The sequence below is a fragment of the Hemitrygon akajei genome, chromosome 26 (genome assembly GCF_048418815.1).
Source record: "Hemitrygon akajei chromosome 26, sHemAka1.3, whole genome shotgun sequence".
Classification (NCBI taxonomy): Eukaryota; Metazoa; Chordata; class Chondrichthyes; order Myliobatiformes; family Dasyatidae; genus Hemitrygon; species Hemitrygon akajei.
In genome coordinates, this window is record NC_133149.1 from 58,149,934 (window position 1) to 58,166,391 (window position 16,458).

General features: G+C 41.9%; 1 long non-coding RNA gene across 1 annotated transcript; it reads left to right on the forward strand.

Annotated features, from left to right (window-relative positions):
- Positions 1 to 6,613: 6,613 nt before the first annotated feature.
- Positions 6,614 to 14,069, forward strand: LOC140716702 (uncharacterized). Its single transcript, XR_012096358.1, has 2 exons — positions 6,614 to 6,718; positions 13,719 to 14,069. It is a non-coding gene; the product is annotated as an uncharacterized lncRNA (long non-coding RNA).
- Positions 14,070 to 16,458: the final 2,389 nt, after the last annotated feature.

Consider the following 16,458-nt stretch of genomic DNA (forward strand, 5'->3'; position numbering starts at 1 on the left):
TTCAGTTTTACACCTATCGCAATAATTGTCTATGTTTGGAAATATTTTGGATAGTCTCTCCTTTGTTAAATAGTAACAGTGAACAATTTTAAATTGAATTAAACACTGATTGGCACATATTAAAGAAGAATGGACCATCTTCATTAACAAAGGTCATATTAAGTTCTCTCTCCCAAACTTGTTTAATCTTTAGTGATTAAGGGATCTGTACTTTTGTATTTATTTATTTTTATTTTCATTTATTTTGTGATGGTCGATTGATGACTTTTGAAGAGTAATTAGCAAATATTCTCTCTCTCATACACACTTACTGCAATATCTTCAGGTTAGATATTTTTTACAAAAATAATTATCGAAGTTCCCATATATGCAAGAATCTGATTTGTTGGATAGTATTTTGAATATGAATCCTTTAGTAAGAGGTTCCATTGGTAGAATGCATAATTTATTTTTAATACATTAATGCAAAAAGAAAACCTCCAACCTAAGGTTTATACATGATAGAATTATTTGTTGTTTCAGACGTGATAGAGGGGGAGGGATGAAAGAGGGAGGAGTGGCATTACTAGTCAGGGAAAATATCACAGGTGTGCGTAGACAGGACAGCCCGGAGGGCTTGTCTACAGAGGCCATATGGGTGTAGCTGAGGAACGGGAAAGGTGTGACCACACTAATAGGGGTGTATTATAGACCGCCCAATAGTCAGAGAGAATTGGAGGAGCAAATCTGTATAAAGATAGTAGACCGATGTAAGAAACAGGAAGTTGTAATAGGGGATTTTAACATTCCACATATTGACTGGGACTCCCAAACTGTAATAGGGCTAGATGACTTGGAGTTTGTGAGTTTAAGAGTAAAAGGACAGTAAAGGACAAAATTGGTCCCCTAGAAGATCAGAGTGGTCGTCTATGTGTGGAGTCTCACGAGATGGGGGAGATCTTAAACAGTTTTTTTGCATCAGTATTTACTCAGGAAACTGGCATAGTGTATATGGAAGGAAGGGAAACAAGCAGTAGTGTCATGGAACATTTGTAGATTGAAGAGGAGGAGGTGCTTGCTGCCTTACAGCGAATAAAGGTAGATAAATCCCCCAGGCCTGACTTGACAGTTACCCGGACCTTGAGAGAGACGAGTGTAGAAGTTGCAGGGGCCCTGACAGAAATATTTAAAATGTCCTCAGCCACGGATGCAGTGCCGGAGGATTGGAGGGTAGCTCATGTTGTTCCGTTGTTTAAAAAAGGCTCCAATAGTAAACCAGGTAATTACAGGCCAGTGTGCCTGACAACAGTAGTATGTAAATTATTGTAAGATGTTCAGAGAGATCGGATTTACAAGTATTTGGACAGCCAAAGGTGATTAAGGATAGTTAGTATGGCTTTGTGCGTGGTAGATCGTGTTTAACAACTATTGTAGAATTTTTTGAGGAGGTTACCAAGAAAGTAGATGAAGGAAAGGCTGTGGATGTTGCCTACATGAACTTTAGTAAGGCCTTTGACAAGGTCCCACATGGGAGGTTAATTCAGAAGGTTCAGACACTAGGTATCCATGGAGAGGTTGTAAACTGGATTCGAAATTGGCTGTGTGGGAGAAGACAGAGAGTGGTAGTGGATGATTGCTTTTCAGACTGGAGGCCTGTGACTAGTGGTGTGCCTCAGGGATCTGTGCTGGGACCATTGTTGTTTGTTGTCCATATCAATGATATAGATGTGGTCAATTGGATCAGAAATTTTGCTGTTGACACCAAGATTGGAGGCGTTGTGGACAGCGAGGAAGGCATTCAAAGCTTGCACAGGGATCTGGACCAACTGGAAAAATGGGCCAGAAAATGACAGATGGAATTTAATGCAGACAAGCGTGAGGTGTTGCATTTTGGAAGGACAAACCAAGGTAGGACATACACAGTAAATGGTAGGGAACTGAAGAGTGCGGAGAAACAAAGGGATCTGGGAGTTCAGGTACACAATTCCCTGAAAGTGGCGTCACAGGTTAACAGGGTTGTAAGGAAGGCTTTTGGCATCCAGGCATTCATAAATCAAAGTACTGAGTACAGGAGTTGGGATGTTATTGCGAGATTGTATAAGACATTGGTGAGGACAAATTTGGAGTATTATTTGCAGTTCTGCTCACCTAACTATAGGAAGGATATCAGTAAGATTGAAAGACTGCAGAGAAGATTTACTAGGATGTTGCCAGGTCTTCAGGAGTTGAGTTACAGGGAAAGATTGAACAGGTTAGGACTTTATTCTTTGGAGCATAGAAGAATGAGGGGGGATTTGATAGAGGTATATAAAATTATGAGGGGTATAGACAGTAAATGTGAGTAGGTTCTTTCCACGTAGATTAGGAAAGATAAAAACGGGAGGACATGGCTTTAGGGAGAATGGGGAAAGGTTTAGGGGGAACATGAGGAGGAACTTCTTCACTCAGAGAGTGGTGGGAGTGTGGAACGAGCTGCCATCTGACGTGGTAAATGCAGGCTCACTCTTAAGTTTTAAGAATAAATTGGATAGATACCTGGATGGGAGAGGTCTGGAGGGTTACGGACTGGGTGCAGGTCAATGGGACGAGCGGAATAAAGTTTCCGCACAGACTAGAAGCGCCAAATGGCCTGTTTTCTGTGCTGTAGTGTTCTATGGTTCTATGGAGTGAAATAAACACGAGATGAGAATTGTCGATCGATTAATTTTAACTCGTTCACCGCATCCGTCAACCGAACAGAAACACCAGGGATTCAGCAGCAGCTGCAGGCGGCGGGTCCTGAACTCCCCCGGGTCCTAAAGTCCACCCGTAATGAGACAGGTTAAATGGGACAAGTGGGGGCGGTGCTGACCGGAAAAGACAGTGAAGATTGTTCCTTAAGTTCATCTGCCATTTCTTTGTCCCCCATTACTACTTCACCAGCATCATTTTCCAGTGGTCCAGTTCAACTCTCATCTCCCTTTCACTCTTCATGTAACTGAAAACTAAACTTTTAGTATCCTGATTTATATTATTGGCCAGTTTGCCCTCATATTTCGGCTTGACCATTCTTATGGCTTTTTTCGTTGCCTTTTGTTGGATTTTAAGAGAATCCCAATAATCCAACATCCCACTCACCTTTGCTACCCTATATGTCATTTCCTTAGGTTTAACACAATTCTTACATGCCTTTTCCAGCTCAAACTATGAATTAAATTAAAGTCAGTCCCATAATTTAATTAAGTTTTTATCTGAAAACTATCTACCCTCGCAAAGATTGTACTGAAGACTGCATTTGATTTTTCTTCAGCCTTATACGCTTCACATTGAAATTGTATGTGTTTCGACAGTTTCATAATGACAAAATGTACACGACACAGAATGAAGTTTTCCAATTAGATACAAGGCATAATTAAGCATAGTGTGGACATTTCTATGTCATGTCAATATCATTCCTTCCCTTGTTTTAAGCCCTTCTTCTATAAACCCAACAGGTTTATGTATTCTGTAAAGGTGTCTGTCCTTATGTCCATTATCCTACGTCTTGCCATAAGCCCCTAATTCTTAACACTACCAACTCTTTATAGCTTCTAATTTGCTAAGTGGAAGGTCTATATCCACAGCTTAACATTTAACAGCTTTTGGTGTTAAACAGTCAACCCCATCATTTCCCTCAACAGTGTGATGTGCAGGGCCCATGATGTGCAGACATATAAATCAAACTTTATATATGAAATACCGTTTGACAAGTTTCCAACAGTCAATCTGACCTACTGCCAGAATGACCTGTTTAAGACTCATCAAAACCGAAATGTATTCTGAGCAAATTATAAGGACCAATTTCCTCCACCCACTGCAAGCCTATACTGTTGGCAAAGAATTCTTCTTTCTATGCTGATAAATGACATGAGTCATTTCTTTATCATTACCTGCAATTCAGGCACACAAATACAGCCACACCAACATCCCCGGTTAACTTATCTTTGGATTTATCTGTAAAAATGGTTACTGTATGATAATAACTCATTAATATACTGATGAACCAACAGACTCTCAGGCAGAAATGAATCTGATCGTGTAACCTAAAATCAACTGAAGTCATTGGAAAAAACAAGGTGGGGTTACAAAGAAAGCTACAGTGGGACATATTGTATCATCAAATACACCCATACTCCCAGCGTGATAAGAACCCAGCCACCCAAAACAAAAAACACTCTTCTTGTGATGTCCCCAACCGTTCGCCAGCACACAGGATGATCATTTCCTTGCCCTCTGAAATTAATCCAGAATGTTGACATCAACTTGAACCTCTAGCAACACACACAAAATGCTGGTGGAACACAGCAGGCCAGGCAGCATCTGTAGGGAGAAGCACTGTCGACGTTTCGGGCCGAGACATCAACTTGAACCTCTGTTACTTTGAGGGCAATTGTCCCATTGCAATCAGTAAAGCCAGAACAGGAGACAACATTACTGCACCAGAAAACAATCTTAAAGCCTGTAATTGTACCACATACAAACATTTTTAATTTGAAGATGAAGCTGATCCATAAGCCACACAGACATAATCAAGAACAGAGCAAATTAAACAAATATAATTGGTCAACAAAGATTTTCATGTTGCACCCAAGAATACCCACATAGATGTCAGAGGAGATTTAAAGCTCCTTTACATTTATCAATTATTTTACTGATAGGTGCTTCCACATCAGCTTATTATCCATCCACATACTGAGAAATCTTACCACTGACACTTCCTCAAGATATTAATCATATAATTTAAAATCAAGTGCAAGTCTATTAATGCGGTTTGTAAACCATGTAATGTGTTTTAACGACTGAAAGCTTAAAATCCTCATCAATCTGCCCACTGTTTGACTTATTAATTGTAAATTGCAATTGATACCTCTAATCTATAAAGTTATGTCATCTGTATATTGTGATTTACCCAGGGTATCCCATCTCAGAGAAATTATCATTAATCATAACATTAAATAATGAAGGGCTACAAATACTGCCCTGTGGGATCCCATTCTCTATCTCATAGAAACACAAACATAACATGCCGACCGGTATTTGGACAGTCCATCCAAAAAAAAACTCAGAAAAATTATACAATCTCCCCTCACTCCAAATTTCCATAATTTAATCAAAACTCCTTCCTGCCATATCATTTCAATTTTCAGTATGAAGAAATACTGCTATTACAACATCTTTATTTAATTGTGCTTTCCGAATATCATCTTCCAAACCTAAAACTGAATTTAATGTCATTTCACCCTTCCAAAATCCACTCTAATAAAACACTTTATCACCACTCTTTCCAAAATATAACTCAAGCGCTTGATTACCATACATTCCATAAGTTTACATAAATGAGACATTCACGATATAGGCCCTTAACAAGAAGGATCAAATGGGGATCTGCCAGGTTTTAGAATTGGCACTACTATTTCCAATTTCCATGAGGACCGTAGATGCACATTTCAAACATTTAATATTTTCACAGAAGAGAATTATATACAATTACAATTTCAAATATTACTCTTTCCCGGGGACACCTGTCCTGCATTATTAATAGACTTCTTAAATTCATACAAATAAATCTCTCCATCAGTGATACTATCATTGCTACAGCTGACTTCCAGCACATCAGGGTATTCACTGAAAAACATATCCCTACATTGTTTACCTTCTTCACTTAAATTATCCTGATTTTGAATCTCAGCAAATGACCCAGCCAGTAACACAACCTTCCCTGTTTCAGTAACAATCATTTTTCCCTCATTAATCAATACTGGAATATTATGATCCGCACAAATCCCCTCATTTTCTAAATCATATCCCAAACAATTCCAAGTTTGATATCCCTTCCAATATTATCTCCATATAACCTCCAGTAAATCACCTACTTCCTCACCACGGCCTTTGCCCTTTTATTGTTAATAATGTCACTCGGAGACTGATGCACCATCACATAAAAACTCACATTTCTCCCAATTTGCTTCCTGTCCCGTTTTCAATCCAAATCCAAACTCATGAAGACAGAAAGGCTGACTGACGTTCACATAAACTAATCACTCTCCGAGTTCCCATTTGAGCGACATGCACTACAGCCAATGACAGCAGGGGTCAGTGTAAGGTCCGAGCTACGATAGGCTGGAAGAAATCGGCCCATGCACAGCCACTCCTCTTCCAGTCCATCGCCATGGCGGAGTTCAGCGATTCGCTTCTGTCGGTGTCGCCGGCCTCGGCGCCCACAAGGACGGGTGTGATTCCCCTTCGCGCCTCGGTGGGTCTGTTTCGGTGACGTCTGTGGTGGCTGACGAAACATGCTTTGACAGGGAGCGAGCGAGGAACAATGACTACAGCTCCCAGAAGGCCCCACTGATGACGTTGTGGTGTTGTTTCGGGGTAAGGTATAAAAACAAAATGGAGGAAAATGTAATGCATTACTTTTTCTGTACTGTGTCGTGCCTTCAATAAAAAATTAAATTAAAAGAGAGATGTAAGGCTCAATGGTCTATAATTATCCAAACTATCCCTACTACCCTTTTTGAACAAGGGAACAACATTCACCTCCCTCCAATGCTCCGGTACCATTCCCGTGGACAATGAGGACGTAATGATCCTAGCCAGAGGCTCAGCAATCTATTTCCTCGCCTCGGATGCAGAACTGGGAAGTGGCAGATGGAGTTCAACACAGATGAAGAGATTCATTTCTGCAGGTCAAATTTGAACACAGAATATAATATTAATGGTAAGACTCTTGGCAGTGTGGAGGGTCAGAGAGATCTTGGGGTCCATGTCCATACGACATTCAAAGCTGCTGTGGAGATTGGCAGTGTTGTTAGGAAGGCGTCTGGTGTGATGGCCTTCATCAACCGTGGGTTTGAGTTCAAGAGCTGTGAGGAGATGTTGAAGCTATATTTCTCCTAACCTGTACATAAGTAATTGTAATAAGATGATGAGAGGCTTTGACCATGTGGATAACCAGAGGCATTTTCCCAGGCTTGAAGTGACTAACACGAGGGGACGTAGTTTTAAGCTGCTTGGAAGTCGGTACTGAGGGAATGTCAGGGGGAAGTTTCTTGAGTGGTGGGGCATGGAATGCACTGCCTGCAGCGATGGTGGAGGTGGATACAATAGGATATTTTAAGAGAATCTCAGATAGGTTCATGGAGCTTAGAAACATAGAGGGATATACGATCAGGAAATCCTAGGCAGTCTCTAGAGTAGGTTACATGGTCGGTGCAACATTGTGGGCTGAAGAGCCTGTAATGTGCTGTAGATTTCTGTGTTCTGTGTCAAAGACAGGCAGAGGAATTAGTTTAAATGGACGGGAGGACAGCATGGAAAGGTTGGGCCGAAGGGCCTGTTAGTACCGTAAGGGAGGGGTTCTGTCCCAACCATCGACTCTATTCCCCTGAACAGATGCTGCCTGACTTGACAACGTTCTTGAAAAGTTACATTCAGTTCCGCTTAGCATTCTGTACAAAGAATGTTTTGTGCTGGAAGAGTGCAGAGGAGATTCATCATGATTGAGGGGGCTTGTGTTCATAAGTCCATAAGGCATAGGAACAGAATTAGGCCTTTCATCCCATTGAGTCAGCCACCTTTCCATCATGGCTGATCCCAGATCGCACTCAATTCCAGATATCTGACCTCCCGCCATATCCTTTGATGCCCTGACCGATCAGGAAACGATCAACTGCCGCCTTGAATAGACCCAGACACTCGGCCTCCACCGCAGTCTGTGGCAGAGCATTCCACAGATCCAATACACCTTGGCTAATAAAACAAATAAGCTGCTTACCTCTGTTTGAAAAGGTGGCCCCTCAACTTTGTGGCTGTGCCCCACCACAGGAAATACCTTCTCCACATCCACCTTATCCAGTCCTTTCAACATTCGGTAGGTTTCAATGAGATGCCCCCGCATTTTTCTGAGTTCCAGTGAGCACAGGGTCAAAGCTGCCAAGTGCTCCTCATATTTTAACCCCTTCATTCCCGAAATCACCTTTCTGAACCTCCTCTGGACTCTCTGCAATGACAACACATACTGCCTGAGATATGGGGTCTAACGCGGCCTGACTATTGTCTTATAAAGCCTCAGCATTATCTCGTTGCTGTTGTATTCATGGGGCGAGATTGGACTGTGTTGATCTACAGGGGGATCTTGGAATCCGAGTTCATAACTCCCAGATAGTGGTTCCATTGTCAGGCAGTTATGTTGCAGTTGTATAAATCTCTAGTTTAACCACATCTGGAGAACTGCATTCGAATGCAGGAATAATGCTGAGGTTTTGGGTGGTGAGTGGAAGAGGCTTAACAGGATGCTGCCTGGATAAAGTGAGACCGGACAATCTCGGGGAATTTTCTCCTGAGTGGCAGAGGCTGAGGGAGGTCTGACAGACGTTTACAGGAATGTGAGAGACACAGACAGAGTGGACAGCCGGGATTTTTTCTCTAAGGAGGAAATGTCCAATGCCAGTGGGCATGCACTTCAGGAGAAAGGGGGAACACACCCTCATTGGACCTTTTTGCACTATTGAAGTATTTTGTAATTTAGTGTAATTTTGTATCTTTTCTCTGCATAGCTGCTGTAAAAAAAAACAATTAGAAAAGACAATGATGCTAAAAACCTGACTCAGGATGTTTAAAGGAGATTTGCGTTTCAAGTTTTGTTTTTCATTCCCATAGTGGTGGGTGTCTGGAGTGAATATCGGGTGGTGGTGGAGGCAGATGTGAAAGAGGCTATTAGATACCACGTGAATGTGTGGAGAATGGAGGGATGTGTTCCTTGTGTAGGCAGAAGGGATTGGTTTAGTAAGGCATGAAGTGACCAGTTCAATGGGTTCAGAACAACACAGTGAGCAGAAGGGCCTGTTCAAGGACAAGTACAGCAAGCAGAGCAGGTAAACTGGATAAAGCGATCCCACTCAGAGAACAGACTGTGACGTCAGTGGATATATGCCGGCATCACAGTTCTCTCACCAAAGATACTTCACTGCTGGATAAAATGAAGTTTGTGATGTTTATAACCGATGTGGTGAATTGTACTGATCAGACATCTCATTCTGCTGAGGAAATTAAAATTATTGTGAAAGCTGCAGAAAGGTATCTAGGTGTAACTGGTGTTATGTGGTAAGCTGTAAATGAAGCTCTGATTTGTGGGGGTTTCTGCATCCCAGTCTACTTGTGAAGATATGGAATGGGATTGAAATATTGAAGTGAAATGCAAGAAGCCTGATTTTACATGGTCAACACTTTTAGCAGTTTATTTCTGATTTGTCAGTTTCTTCCGATGTTATATCTGTTCAGGAAACCTGCATATTTTAAGTTTTATTCCTGTGCAGGATTATATTGTCGTTTGGCTTGACAGGTTAGTTGGTAGAGGGGTGGTGTTGTCAGTTTTATAAGGAAAGGGGCAGAGTATAGTGTTGTGAATGGGAATAAAATGTATCATGAACTTGCAGAAGATCTTGATTCAACAGGTATGTGTGTAATTTTCTTTTGTGAAAATATTAACTTCCTGAATCGTATTTGGAGGTTTGGCCATCTACTCTTCTCATGGAACATGGTTGTAGTAGTTCCCATTCTAAAACGTGGATCTCCCCGTCTGATCCTCCTTCTTGTAGGCCAATATCATTAAAGTCTCATTTATGTAAACTTGTGGAATGTATGGTAATCGAGTGTTTGAATTATATTTTCGATAAAAGAGGTAATTTCACGTTTTATCAGAGGGGAATTTGGAACGGTAGAATAAGACCATCAGACAAAGGAGCAGAAGTCGGTCATTCGGCCCATCGAGTCTGCTCTGCCATTTTATCATGAGCTGATCCATTCTCCCATTTAGTCCCACTCCCCCGCCTTCTCAGCATAACCTTTGATAGCCTGGCTACTCAGATACTTAGCAATCTCTGCCTTAAATAACATTGGAATCAGTTTGGGTTTGGAAGATCATATTAGGAACGTACAGTTAAATAAAGATATTGTAATAGCAATATTTTTGATATTGAAAAGGCAAATAATATTTATTGAAGGATTGACTTTTGATTAATATTTGTAAATGCAATTGAAAGGGCTATTGTACAATTTTTTCTGATTGTTTCTATTTGTACGTCTTGTAAAGGTATGGATGGGCAAGTATGACATTGAATTCATTTTTATATTTGGAAGATGGTATTAGTAAAGCCAGTTAAATATAGATGTTGTAACAGCAGTATTTTTACTATTCAAAAGGCAGATGGTATTTATGGAAGGAAAGAAATTTTATGAAATTGTGGAAATGTGGATGGAGGGGCTATTATCTAACTTTGAATTGTTTTAATTGAATGTTTTGTGTCAGGTATGGATGGAAAAGATATATTCAGGTTGTTATGAGATAGAGATTGGGATCCCACAGGCAGTATTTATTATTTTATAATTCATAATATTTTTCTCTGAGACAGGTTTTGGAGTGTGTAAATCACTGTATGCAGATGATGGAGGTTTATGGATTAGAGGTAGAAATTTCAATTTTACTGTATATAGGATGCATTCGCAATTAATAAGGTCGAAAAGTCGGCAAATAGATGGGACAAGTTATGTGTTTTACAGACAGGATTAATGAACCTGCACTTGATTGGAAATGATAGGAACTGATATGGTCAAACTCCTTAAAAGGTGTCAGTGGTAAGATTTCCAGGCATGTGCACGGATAATAAGCTGACATGGAAGCACCGGATAAGAAAATAATTGATGAATATAAAGAAACATTAAAAATGCTCAGTTATCCCTGCGGGTATTCTAGGGTGTTATATGAAAGTATATGTTGACCAATCTCATTTGTTTAATTAGATCTGTTCTTGATTATAGTTGTGGTTTATAGATCAGCTTCAGCTTCAACTTTATTATGTTTGGGTGTGAAACAAGCACAGGCTTTGAGATTGTGTTGTGGTGCAGTAAAGTTATCCCCTGTTTCGGCTTTACTGCATTGGTCAGGCCTAATCTGGAGTATTGTGTGTAGTTTTTGTTACTGGCCTGAAGGAAAGTTATCAACAACATTGAAAGAGTGCAGAGAAAATTTACAATACGTTTGCTGGGACTTGAGGACTTGAGCTTTAGGAAAAGCTGACGACTTTATTCCCTTTAGTGTTGGAAAATGAAGGGGGATTTCGCAGATTTATACAAAATTATGAGTGTTGTTGACAGGGTAAATGCAGGCAGGATTTTTCCTCTGAGTTTGGGTGAGATGGGAACTGGAGGTCGCAGTTTAAGGGTGAAAGGTGAAATATTTAAGAGGAACCTCAGTGGGAATTCCTTCACTCAGAGGGTGGTGAGGGTGGGGGAAGAGCTGTCAGTGGAAGTTATGGATTTCATTGCAGAGAAGTTTGGATCGGTACATGGACGGAAGGGGTATTGAGGGCCATGGTCCAGCTGCGGTTATGGGAATCGGCAGAATAACAATTCGGTACGGATTAAATGGGAAAAAGGGTTTGCTTGTTTGTTATAGTGCTCTCTGACTCCAAATAAAGTGTCGATGAAGGGCAATTGGTTGGGGCTGTTGTCGGGAAGCAAGCGATGTGCTTTCCGTATTTCCTGCTGGGGACAGAAGTGAATTGATACTGGATATCCATGGTCAGAGTGTGGCGATCAGAGCCAGGGATTGTAAAGTTGTTGAAAACAAACAAACACAGACACCCACTTGCAAACAGGTAGGTACGTACACACACACACACACACGCACGCACGCACGCACGCACGCACGCACGCACACACACACACACACACACACACACACACACACACACACACACACACACACACACACACACACACACACACACACACACTCCCTTCAACTTCACATTGGCGTTCACCCCACTTCCCAAAAGTATCTCTTTCCTCCTCTTTGGCTCAAACTCTCCCCACTCTCCTGCCCCCATTTTCACATCTTCCCACTTTTGCCACTTCTGCTTCCCCGTTCCCTCACCATCTCTTTCTCTCCATCTCTTGTCTCCCACTTCCTCATCCTTTCTCTTCCTCCCCTCACCTGTTTTCCTCTCTTCCACACACTTTCTCCTCTCTTCATCCGTTTCCTTCCCCACTGACACACCGTTGTCGTCAGCACATTCCTCACTACCCTACACACTCCCTCCTCCTTTCCCTTGTTGTCTCTTTCTCCCTTTCTACCCAACGCTTCGCCTGCCTCTCGCCTTCTCCCCAATTCCTCCTTTACTGCAGCTCGTTTTCCCGGCCACCCCCCCCACCCGTCCCCACATCCGCCACCCCGCACTGTGATGACGGTTGACTCGCACAGTGAATTGTCTGATGTTGTACAACTCTTCGTTGTTTGGACAGTGACAATGTTTTCTTGGAAGGTGTAGGCTTGTGGTTTCCGGGAGAGGCCAGTTTGTTCCCTTTCTGTGTGCTACAGAAGAGGCGGGGGAGGGGATGTGGAGCAGACGGGATAGCCGTGTGTTCTCAGTAGCTACGCCGTCACGACAAAGACCGAGAGCCGTCTGCGAGCTGGTCTCTGACACAAACACACACAGACACATGAAAAGACGGACAGACACATATGAAGAAGCATATAAACACACAGACATACAGAAATACTTTAAAAAAATGACTGCAGTTTACATTTTGAACGTTTTAAGAAGGAGGCAGCTATTTTGTGAACTGTTTGAAATAGTTCTTGCTCTGGGATAATCTAGTGTGCTTGTGGGGATGTCAGCGGGTTTGGGGGTTCACATGGAAATGGGTCTGTACATTGATTTGCGGATGTGCGAAGGTTTCAGGGTATATTGGTGAATATGGATTTTGGGGTTTCTGTGAATTTGGGGGTCACACTGCTTTGGGCATTTGAGGGTGCACGGGGATTTGGGAGTATTTAGGGCTGCGCACAGATTTGGGTGTCTCAGCGGATTTGGGGAGTCCTTCGATTTAGGGTGTAATGAATCTCAAGGCTGTTTCATTTATAGATACTTCAAGAACAAATGCACTATGAAATTTGAACTTGGAGGCAGCTATTCTGTGAAGTGTTTGTAATCATTCTTGCTCTGTCATAATCTATTGTGCATGTGGGATGTCAGCGGGTTTGGGGTGCGCACAGATCTGGGTATGTCGGTGGATTTCGGGGTGCCGGTATGTTTGGGTGCGCATGGATTTGTCGATGCACACTGATTTGGGGGTGCACACTGATTTAGGGTTTGCGGAAGTGCACAGATTTGGGAGTGCACACAGATTTGCAGATATGGGAATCCCGGTGGATTTTTAAGTGTTTTTTATCTCGAGGTTGTTTCATTGGTATATTGTTTAATAATAAATGCAACCTGAACTTCGCCCTCTGTTCTTGCTATATTTTGAAATTGGAGGCAGATATTTTGAGATCTGGTTGAAATGATTCTTGCTTTGGGATAATCTAATGTAGATGTGGTGGAGCCAGCGGGTTTGGAGTGCGCACAAGTCGGGCTACGTTGGTAGATTTGTGCCTGTTGGCAGGTTCGGGCTGAGTACGGATTTAGGGGTGCACACAGATTTGAGGATTGCGCTGACTTAGAAATGTTTTGGCGAATATGTGGTGTACAGGGATTTGCGCAGACATAGGGGTTTGTCAGTGAATATGGGGGTGTTGGTGGATTTGCGGGCACCCACTGACACCGGAGTGAGGATGGTTTGGGAAGGAGCGTAGATTTAAGGGGATGTCAACTGGAATATGGGGACTATGCATGTGGACGTGTGTTTGAAATTTAAACTTTGTTCTTGCTACTTTTCAGGAGGAGGCAGCTGTTTTGTGAACACAGTTCTTAAATATTCTCTCTCTCTTCGGCTGTCACTCAGAAACCAGCTCCAGCCTCTGAAAGTGACACTCAGAGTTAAGGAAACAGGAGCTGGTAACAGGTGTGTCGGTTGCTTTGGGGTGCACACTGACTGGAGGGTTGAATGTGGGTTTTTCGGTGAGCACAGATTTGTGGGTGCACACCGATTTGCAGATATGTGAAGAGTGGGTGTGTTGGCGGATTCGGGGCTGAACACTGACTTGGGGGAACCGGTGGATTTCGAGGTGTTACAAATCTCATGGTTTTTCCCTTTATACAGACTTCAATAATAAATGCAATATGAACTTTGACCTCTGTTTTTGATTTTTATTAATGGAGACAGCCATTTCCTGAAATGATTCTTGCACTTAATGTATATGTGGGGCTGTGTGCTGATTTGGAGCTGTGACGAGTCTCAAGGCAAATTTACACTGGCAGCATATTCAATTGATCCCAACCTTTGTTGAAACAACTGACTCCCACATATGGTCTAAATATTAACTCATTAATGTAATCACAATCTGTCTCCGTGGGGATTGCGCCGGTCAGACGTTATCAGGTGATGAGCCGGTGAAATATCCGGTCACCTCGGGGCTTCAGGTCATTAATAAAGCCGCGTCCTGAGCACACGGCAGAGGCGGCCGCAGTGTCTCCGGTCCGGGCTCCAGCTCCTCACATTCACCGCCTCATCTCCCAGGTGTTATTCCCGGGCGGATTGTCCCTTTGACCAGCAGTGGCGGGACATTAGGATAGTGTGGGTGGAGGGGGTGGGGAGTGTAAATGGATTGTCCTGGAGTGTCGAAACCTCACTGGGTCCGTCAGATGTCAGTCAAACAACTACTCTGGATTCCCCTCGCTCATTAGTCTGTACATATGTCCATCTATTCCATTTCCCGCCCACCGAACTAACTGCCTGACGCCACAAAATGGCGACGGTCTATTCGGATGCTGGTTGGCTAATCCACTGTCAATCACAACAGTCTCCGCCTTCCCCTTGAATGATTGGCTAACGTGAAGAACGAGGGCCGGGGTTTGTATAAATGACGGTGGACACTCCACTAACTGTACTGGAGTGTGCTGTAGAGAATTGGGACATAAATCCCTCACTGCTTCCTTTTTCAAATGAAACCTAAATAACCCCTCAAAAGTCCTATAGATTGTACGTAACGAGACACAACACCGTGAATTAAATTAAAATTACTGCCATTACTTAAGAAAGCTTTTAAATGAAAACTAAACGACAGAGAGTAATGTTTTCCAACACGAACGAAGGAATAATGATGCATAATATGCCAAATTCTAAGTCTTGTCAACGTGATTACTTGCCTTCTTGTTTTACCCCCGATCTGCCATAAACCCAACAGGTATGTATTCTGTAAAGGTGTCTCATTTGATGTCCTTTATCCCACCAGTCTCGATATAATTATTAACCCACCAACCGCTTAGCTTCTGATGTGCTAGTTGAGATTTTAACAGCTTTTGTAACTGAACCGCTGTGTGCAGGGACCCATAAGAAGTGGAAATATAAACAAATAATCTGCGTATGAAATAATGTTTGATGAGTTTCCAACAATAAATCTATCCTACTGCAAGAATTACCTGTTTTAAGACTCATCAAAACCGAACAGGCATCTGAACAAATTACAACTTAACTGGGATTGTTTTTGTGCATGAATTACAGGTAATAATGAAGAAACAACTTACCAACCATTTATCAGTATATATAGTAGAATCTGTTTCCCTCAATTTAGGCTTACAGTGGGTGGTGGAAATCTGTTGATGTAAAGTTGTAATTTGTTCAGATGCCTGTTCGGTTTTGATTTCATCATAATTTTCCACAATATATTGACGAATCAAGATTCTCAACCAGTACAGAATCCTTAGACTTCATTGAATTGTGTATCCTTAAATCAACTAAAGGCATTGAGAAAAACAATGTGGGATTACCAAGAACGCGACAGTGGGACATATTGCATAATCCAACGAACCCATATTCCCAGCGTGATTAGAACCCAGTCCCTGGACAACAAGCTGTGTGAAACACAGTACAATAAATCACAATACAATAAATGTTGTGTAATTGAGGGAATTATACAACATTGCATTGTTTGTAAGGGATACACAATATCATGGGATTTATTCTGAAGAGGGGAGATCTCGGAGAGTCTCTGCTGTTACCAACCCGCAGGTTCCGTTTACTGTGGACTGTCGCTTTAAGCGCCTGAGTGAGGCGGGACTATGACGTCAGTGACAGGCTGTCGCGGTGTGTGCAGATTAAAATCATCAAGTATTGCATCCTCTCTCGTAGGTACCTCTATATATTGATTTAGAAAACTTTCCTGAAAACATTTGACAAACTCCAAGCCATCTAGCCCTTTTAATTTTTAGTGATTAAGGGGATCTTTATTTTTGCATTTATTTATTTTTATTTTCATTTATTTTGTGATGGTCGTTTGAAGACTATTTTAGAGTTAATTAGCAAATATTCTCTCTCTCATACACACATACTGCAATATCTTCAGGTCAGACATTTTTTACAAAAATAATTATCAGAGAAGGGAACCCTGAACCTTACAGGGCAGCAGGTTTTATCCTTCTTCCTTACCACCCCTCCTCCCTGACCCGGGAGGTACACAGTGTTTTCCCATTCCATATTTGGAGTTGTTTTTTTACACGTTTCTGTAAAACAATAGTCCAT